Source organism: Arachis ipaensis, chromosome B01 (genome assembly GCF_000816755.2).
Source record: "Arachis ipaensis cultivar K30076 chromosome B01, Araip1.1, whole genome shotgun sequence".
Taxonomy (NCBI): Eukaryota; Viridiplantae; Streptophyta; class Magnoliopsida; order Fabales; family Fabaceae; genus Arachis; species Arachis ipaensis.
In genome coordinates, this window is record NC_029785.2 from 121,831,696 (window position 1) to 121,840,713 (window position 9,018).

A 9,018-nucleotide genomic window follows, 5' to 3' on the forward strand; every position below is an offset into this window, starting at 1 on the left:
TATACATGTCGGAAAAATTACAACAAGTAAGCCTACATCTATTATTGATAAAAAATAATAATCTGGTAACAAATTATTATTTACAACCGTCAGCGGTTGTTCGCTCTTCCTTCTGGTAAGTTTACCCTTGTCATCTCTATATTTACAACTTTCTTTTTTTATCCAGAAAAATCATGGATATATATTTGGAGGAAAATAAAAATTTTAAGGATAAAATTCTAGATAAAAAAGTGGAGGAGATGAAATTATTATTTGGAAAGCAGAATATAAATACCATTGTACTAATAAAGTTAAACTATTAGTGGCGGATGAAAACACACTTGCATTTCAATCACTGCAGTACTACTTTCATTTTATTCAAGGAATATCACAACCGAAAGAAATAGATGGAGAGAAGAAAGAAGAGTGTATATTTTTTATTATTATGAAAGTGATCTTTTATATTATCAATTTGAAAGTTGTGATCAACTCAGAGAATGTATTAGAAATTTTGTTATGGGAATGTCATACTTAAATGATACGAAGAATAAGAGGACTGAGAAAAAAATATAATTTAGTAATATGTAACTAAACAGGATAACAAGGTTGGCAAACAGGAGGTACGAAATTCGTTTTTGATGAAGATATATGTGCTTTTAGAAATGCCATCAAAATTTTTAGATTTTTTTTTATCAATAGTAGATATAAGTTTATTTGTTGTAATTTTTTTAAATGAGAGTACATAAGGAGTACATAGTATAAAAGTAGTAATAAATCAACAAATATTTTTTAAGGAATTTTTTATTCTTTTAATGAATAAATCTTATGTCCTAAACTATTTAAGCTGTGATGTTGATGGTTTGATGAAATAGAAAAATAAGTTCTTTTTATCTTCAAAAGAATGAAAAATGCTTTAAAAATATTTGTTGAATTATTACATCTTATATACTACGTACTTCTTATGTACTCCCACTATGAAAAAAATTACAAGTAAGCTTACATCTACTATTGATAAAAAATAATTTAGGTAACAAATTATTATTTACAACCGTCAGCCGTTCGTCACTCTTCCTTCTGATAAGTTTACCCGTGTCATCCTTATATTTACAACTTTCTTCTTTCTTTTATGTAGTAAAATAATGGATATATATTTAGAGGAAAATGAAATTTTTAAGGATAAAATTCTAGTTAAAAAGGTGGCAGGGGATGAAATTATTATTTGGGAAGCGGAATATAAATACCATTGTAATAATAAAGTTAAGCTATTAGTGACGGATGAAAACACACTTACATTTCAATCATCTCACTGCTGTACTACTTTCATTTTCTTTAAACATGCCTTTAAACATGCCTTTTATTCAAGGAATATTACAACAGAAAGAGATATTTGAAGAAAAAAAGAAAGAGGTGTATGTTTTTTATTATTATGAAAGTGATCTTTTGTATTATCAATTTGAAAGTTGTGATCAACTCAGAGAATGTATTAGAAATTTTATTATGGGAATGTCATACTTAAATGATATAAAAAATAAGAGTCGGAAGACTGTGAAAAAAATATAATTTAGTAATATGTAATTAAAGAGGATAACAAAGTTGGCAAACAAGAGGTAGGAAATATGCTTTTGATGAAGATATACGTGCTTTTAGAAATGCAATCAAAATTTTTAGATTATTTTTTTATCCATAGTAGTTGTAAGTTTACTTGTTGTAATTTTTTTAAATGGGAATACATAAGGAGTACATTGTATAAAAGTAATAATAAATTAACAAATATATTTTAAGGAATTTTTTATTTTTTTCATGAATAAATCTTATGTCCTAAACTATTTAAGCTGTGATGTTGATGGTTTGATGAAATAGAAAAATAAGTTCTTTTCATCTTCAAAAGAATGAAAATGCCTTAAAAACATTTGTTGAGTTATTACACCTTATATAATATGTACTTCTTATGTACTCCCACTATGAAAAAAATTACAACAAGTAAGCTTACATCTACTATTGATAAAAAATAATCTAGGTAACAAATTATTATTTACAACCATCAGCCGTTCGTCGCTCTTCCTTCTGGTAAGTTTACCTGTGTCATCCCTATATTTATAACTTTCTTCTTTCTTTTATTCAGTAAAATAATGGATATATATTTAGAGGAAAATGAAATTTTTAAGGATAAAATACTAGTTAAAAAGGTAGCAGGAGATGAAGTTATTATTTGGGAAGCGGAATTTAAAAACCATTGTAATAATAAAGTTAAGCTATTAGTGACGGATGAAAACACACTTACATTTAAGAGTCGGAAGACCGAGAAAAAAATATAATTTAGTAATATGTAGCTAAAGAGGATAACAAGGTTGGCGTGGTAGGAAATTGTGCTTTTGATTAAGATATACATGCTTTTAGAAATGCTATCAAAATTTTTAGATTATTTTTTTTATCAATAGTAGATGTAAGCTTACTTGTTGTAATTTTTTTTAAATTGGAGTCCATAAGGAGTACATAGTATAAAAGTAATAATAAATCAACAAATATTTTTTAAGGAATTTTTTATTTTTTTCATGAATAAATCTTATGTCCTAAACTATTTAAGCTGTGATGTTGACGGTTTGATGAAATAAAAAAATAAGTTCTTTTCATTTTCAAAAGAATGAAAAATGCCTTAAAAACATTTGTTGAGTTATTACACCTTATATACTATGTACTTCTTATGTACTCACACTATGAAAAAAATTACAACAAGTAAGCTTACATCTACTATTGATAAAAAATAATTTAGGTAACAAATTATTATTTACAACCATCAGCCATTCGTCGTTCTTCCTTGTGTCATCCCTATATTTACAACTTTCTTCTTTCTTTTATTCAGTAAAATAATGGATATATATTTAGAGGAAAATGAAATTTTTAAGAATAAAATTCTAGTTAAAAATGTGGCAAGGGATGAAATTATTATTTGGGAAGCGGAATATAAATACCATTGTAATAATAAAGTTAAGTTATTAGTGACGGATGAAAACACATTTGCATTTCAATCATTTCACTGCTGTATTACTTTCATTTTCTTTGAACATGCCTTTTATTCAAGGAATATCACAACAGAAAGAGATAGATGAAGAAAAAAAAGAAAGAGGTGTATGTTTTTTATTATTATGAAAGTGATCTTTTGTATTATCAATTTGAAAATTGTGATCAACTCAGAGAATGTATTAGAAATTTTGTTATGGGAATGTCATACTTAAATGATATAAAGAATAAGAATCGGAAGACTGTGAAAAAATATAATTTAGTAATATGTAATTAAAGAGGATAACAAGGTTGGCAAACAGGAGGTAGGAAATGTGCTTTTGATAAAGATATACGTGCTTTTAGAAATGCAATCAAAATTTTTAGATTATTTTTTTATCAATAGTAGATGTAAGCTTACTTGTTGTAATTTTTTTAAATGGGAGTACATAAGGAGTACATTGTACAAAAGTAATAATAAATCAACAAATATATTTTAAGAAATTTTTTATTTTTTTCATGAATAAATCTTATGTCCTAAACTATTTAAGCTGTGATGTTGATGGTTTGATGAAATAGAAAAATAAGTTCTTTTCATCTTCAAAAGAATGAAAATGCCTTAAAATCATTTGTTGAGTTATTACACGTTATATAATATGTACTTCTTATGTACTCCCACTATGAAAAAAATTACAACTAGTAAGCTTACATCTACTATTGATAAAAAATAATCTAGGTAACAAATTATTTACAACCATCAGCCGTTCGTCGCTCTTCCTTCTGGTAAGTTTATGTAACACCCTAACTACCAAAGCTCACGCTTCCGGCTGCACGACTCTGATAGCTCGGACATTACGACGACACTTATATTATTTAATACTAAAATATGAGCCTGTTTTAAAACTTTAGACCGCAATACCGTTCCCAAAAATACTTTCGTTCGATAACGTACATCCACAAATACCATTCAACTTACAACAGCTCATAAAGAGTACATCCATATATATACATAAATATATATAAATAATATTACAAACATAATCCAATACAATTCCTATCCCTCTTACAGAACATATCAAGATAAAGGCGAGGGTACAAAATATACTAAAGCAATACAGAGTTCTCAACAACAACTAAATAAACTCTTCGTAACTTCTGCGCCCATATCTTGAAAGGGGAAAAATTGTAGGAGGGTGAGAACATCATCCTCGAAAGGGTTCTCAGTAGAGGGTTTTTGGGAATTACTGTAATAGGATACATGAAGATAAACCGTACCAGTGATTAATAACCGTCTTATGCTTCATTTTCAAAAACAACGGTTTACAACAAAAGTAAAGTCTGAAAATCTTTTCTGAAAGAGCAACAGTTCAATTCTCAAAAAACTCAAGAGACTTTCAAAACAGTTTATCTGTGCTGAACCAAAATAGCCTTTCATAATTTTATTCCAAACCAGAAACACAAAACCGAAATCAACCATCAGTTCATCTCTTTCCAACCACGGCCCTAGGCCCAAACAATCCAACCATCAGCCAATCACCACAATCCAACAGAGTCCCAGTAGCAAACACAATAGGGAAGTTCATCTCAAATAAAACCCTTACCGGCAAACTTTTCCGGCGACGGCAGTAGGGTCTCAAGTGGCAAAAGCTGAGTTCGGAGCTCCGGCGGTCCTCCCAGAGGTCACAGAACCTCTCCCGGCGGCCGGAATCACGGAGATGCAGCTCCCTTCTCCGGCAGCAACACCTGCGGCGGCCTGAATCCCTTTGCCGGCGGCGGTTTGGACTTACCATCATCAGCAGCAGCGAGCTCAGATGGTGGCAGCGGCGTCCTGATCAGATTCCAAAACCCAGGAGCAGAGGCAGAAAGGCATCTCCTTTCTTTGATTTGCACGGTGCTGCTCTTCTCTGTACTCAGCGGCGGAGGACCTTGGCAGCAGAGAGGGAGGCAGTCACAGTGGCTCCTCGACAGCACCAGGGAGCACGATGCTGACAGCAGCGCTCGCAACGGGCTTCACGGCGAGGAGCGACCGCAGCAACTCAAGCCCCACGAAGATGGCAGCAGCGGTGGCAGTTCTCGGCGACCCATCATCTGCGGCGGCGCTGGGCAGAGACGATGACGACGCAACTGGCGGTGACGAGCTTGGACGACGACGGTAGCACGGACAGCAGAGGCGGCGCGACGAGGCTGGACCCTTCCTCCCCCTGCGCGCGCGTTCTCTCCTCCATCCCGTGGCAATGGGTCGCGGCTTCCTTTCCTACAACGGCAACACGACGGCGCGGCGGCAATGATGCCCGCCGGCGACGTCATTCCTTTTCTCCTCTCCTCTTCCCTACTTTTCCCCTTTCCCTTCGTTTATTTTCTTTCTTTCTTTGATTCATTCTTTCAGGAACACAGAGGAAACTCAGCGTGTGTTGCCGCTGCTGAGAGCAAGAAAATGTTGGGGGTGAACCGGGTCATGGGTTAGGGTTTCATTTTCAAAAATTAGGGTTAGGGGCCCTTTGGCAACTTTACTAAAATTAGGGAATAGAGTAATTGAAACCCAAATTAAATCCAACACTAGATGTATATAGAAAATACTATTTGCTCATCAATTTTTACAAATTACTTTCAATAAAATGCCCTCTTCAAAGATTCATATATAGATAAGTACATATCTAATCAACAGCAATTTTTATAAAAATCTCAAATTTAGCTGTAATCACTGTCAAATAAGAGGAAAACTGAATCAACAAGTTCTCTAAGAATGAACTCGGAATCCGGAGTTAAAATGCACAACGCAATAGGACAAGTTCAAAGCTATTTCAATGAATACAGGAATCAAAAAGAGCTCAAACAGAGAAAGACAGATGCAACAAGGATTCCAAACAAGCATATGCAACTGAGGTCAAACAAGAATGCATATGAATAGAGAAATAGAGTGGAAACATCAAATTACTTTTCAAGAGGAGTACCAAACAAGAACTTCAAGTTAGGATATGAAAGAACAGGTCGACACGAATAGAATTTCAAGACACACAACTGAATAGCCTCGAGAAATAGTTTCTAACGTTCCCAAAACCTGCGATTCGCTTTACTCAAAACTCGTATTTCATCTATGATAACCCATCAGTGCTTTCATATACATAATTCACTAGTATTAAGCCGGCCAAACTTAATACCAAGAATTATAAAATGCAAGACTAACAGCGTTAATCAATAGATCGTCATGTGCATAAAGCTCTAATTCTCGTCATTTGACAAGACCTATTCCATGACAAACGCTCAGAGCATGCAACTAAAGCATAGTCAGTCCATTCCTCAGGCTCTATAGGAAGAACTGCTCTGATACCATAATGTAACACCCTAACTACCAAAGCTCACGCTTCCGGCTGCGCGACTCTGATAGCTCGGACATTACGACGACACTTATATTATTTAATACTAAAATATGAGCCTGTTTTAAAACTTTAGACCGCAATACCGTTCCCAAAAATACTTTCGTTCGATAACGTACATCCACAAATACCATTCAACTTACAACAGCTCATAAAGAGTACATCCATATATATACATAAATATATATAAATAATGCGCCCATATCCTGAAAGGGGAAAAATTGTAGGGGGGTGAGAACATCATCCTCGAAAGGGTTCTCAGTAGAGGGTTTTTGGGAATTACTGTAATAGGATACATGAAGATAAACCGTACCAGTGATTAATAACCGTCTTATGCTTCATTTTCAAAAACAACGGTTTACAACAAAAGTAAAGTCTGAAAATCTTTTCTGAAAGAGGAACAGTTCAATTCTCAAAAAACTCAAGAGCCTTTCAAAACAGTTTATCTGTGTTGAACCAAAATAGCCTTTCATAATTTTATTCCAAACCAGAAACACAAAACCGAAATCAACCATCAGTTCATCTCTTTCCAACCACGGCCCTAGGCCCAAACAATCCAACCATCAGCCAATCACCACAATCTAACAGAGTCCCAGTAGCAAACACAATAGGAAGATGCAAGCACAAACAAACAGTTATTGCAAGTAGAACAATTAGCAATTAATCACATAGGCAAACCGAGTACAATATGCACACCCAAACAATGTCACATAAATGCATATGATGCATGCCTGTCCCTAGTGGCTGATGATATCATCTGTCGGTTATATAGCCAGCCCGACACGTCCTGGTAGCTAACCATGGACAGAAACACCCATCGCGGAGCAAGTAGGTTTGAGCTACAACTCCCTTGCTACTGCCCGCTCAACCCAGAGCCAGTGGAATAACCACTACTGCGGCTACTACCCAGGCGGGTGTTTAAAAGCTCAACCTGGAGCGAGTGGAATCACCACTACTACCGCTACTACCCAGGCGTCATAATCTCTGACCTGGAGCAAGTGGGACGAACCACAACCCTTGCTACTACCCAGGTATCTCAAGCATATATTCATTCAGTCCCAGCCATGGATCAACATCCATCTCAGCCATCGAATAGTAACTAGAGAGCTTTCAAATCGAAAACGCTTACCGAATGAAGAAGGAACAACTGAACCGGAACAGCGGCGGTCTCTGAACCGGTTCAACGGCAGCCCGGCAGCCACCTCAAGCGGCAGCGACGACAATTTCCGATTGCGCCAACTGAAACCAACACGCAGTGACTACGGTATTCTCGGAATTCAAAAAGGACAGAAACCTTAAATAAAACCCTTACCGGCAAACTTTTCCGGCGACGGCAGTAGGGTCTCAAGTGGCAAAAGCTGAGTTCGGAGCTCCGGCGGTGCTCCCAGAGGTCACAGAACCTCTCCCGGCGGCCGGAATCACGGAGATGCAGCTCCCTTCTCCGGCAGCAACACCTGCGGCGGCCTGAATCCCTTTGCCGGCGGCGGTTTGGACTTACCATCATCAGCAGCAGCGAGCTCAGATGGTGGCAGTGGCGTCCTGATCAGATTCCAAAACCCAGGAGCAGAGGCAGAAAGGCATCTCCTTTCTTTGATTTGCACGGCGCTGCCCTTCTCTGTACCCAGCGGCGGAGGACCTCGGCGGCAGAGAGAGAGGCAGTCACAGTGGCTCCTCGACGGCACCAGGGAGCACGATGCTGACAGCGGCGCTCGCGACGGGCTTCACGGCGAGGAGCGACCGCAGCAACTCAAGCCCCACGAAGACGGCAGCAGCGGTGGCAGTTCTCGGCGACCCATCATCTGCGGCGGCGCTGGACAGAGACGGCGACGACGCAACTGGCGGTGACGAGCTTGGACGACGACGGTAGCACGGACAGCAGAGGCGGCGCGACGAGGCTGGACCCTTCCTCCCCCTGCGCGCGCGTTCTCTCCTCCATCCCGTGGCAATGGGTCGCGGCTTCCTTTCCTACAACGGCAACACGACGGCGCGGCGGCAGTGATGCCCGCCGGCGACGTCATTCCTTTTCTCCTCTCCTCTTCCCTGCTTTTCCCCTTCCCCTTCGTTTATTTTCTTTCTTTCTTTGATTCATTCTTTCAGGAACACAGAGGAAACTCAGCGTGTGTTGCCGCTGCTGAGAGCAAGGAAAGGTTGGGGGTGTGGCTAAATGGAACCGGGTCATGGGTTAGGGTTTCATTTTCAAAAATTAGGGTTAGGGGCATGTCTGTAATTTCACCCAAAAATAGGTATAATGTAGTAATTAGAAATAAATTCTAATCCAACAATAATAGTGTATAAAAACACTATTTGCTCATCAATTTTACAAAATCGTTTTCAATAAAATGTCCCAACCAAATAATTAAAAGTAATATACTTAATTTCTTCATTTTCCAAAATAGCAATATTAATATTTAAAATATTAATTACTTAGTCCAAATCATATAAAATTCTTATTATTTCACAACTACCAACTTTATAATTCAAATACAGAAAATAATCCAATAATTGTGAAATTGGATAATAATCATAACTTATCTCAAATCTCCTAAATCAAAACTTGCCTTAATTATATTTAATAAAGTGATTTCCGAAATTAAGGCTATAAATAACCGTATGATTTGAGACTTGATCATAATGAGACTTTTCAAAGATTCTGGGTCTTACATCTAAT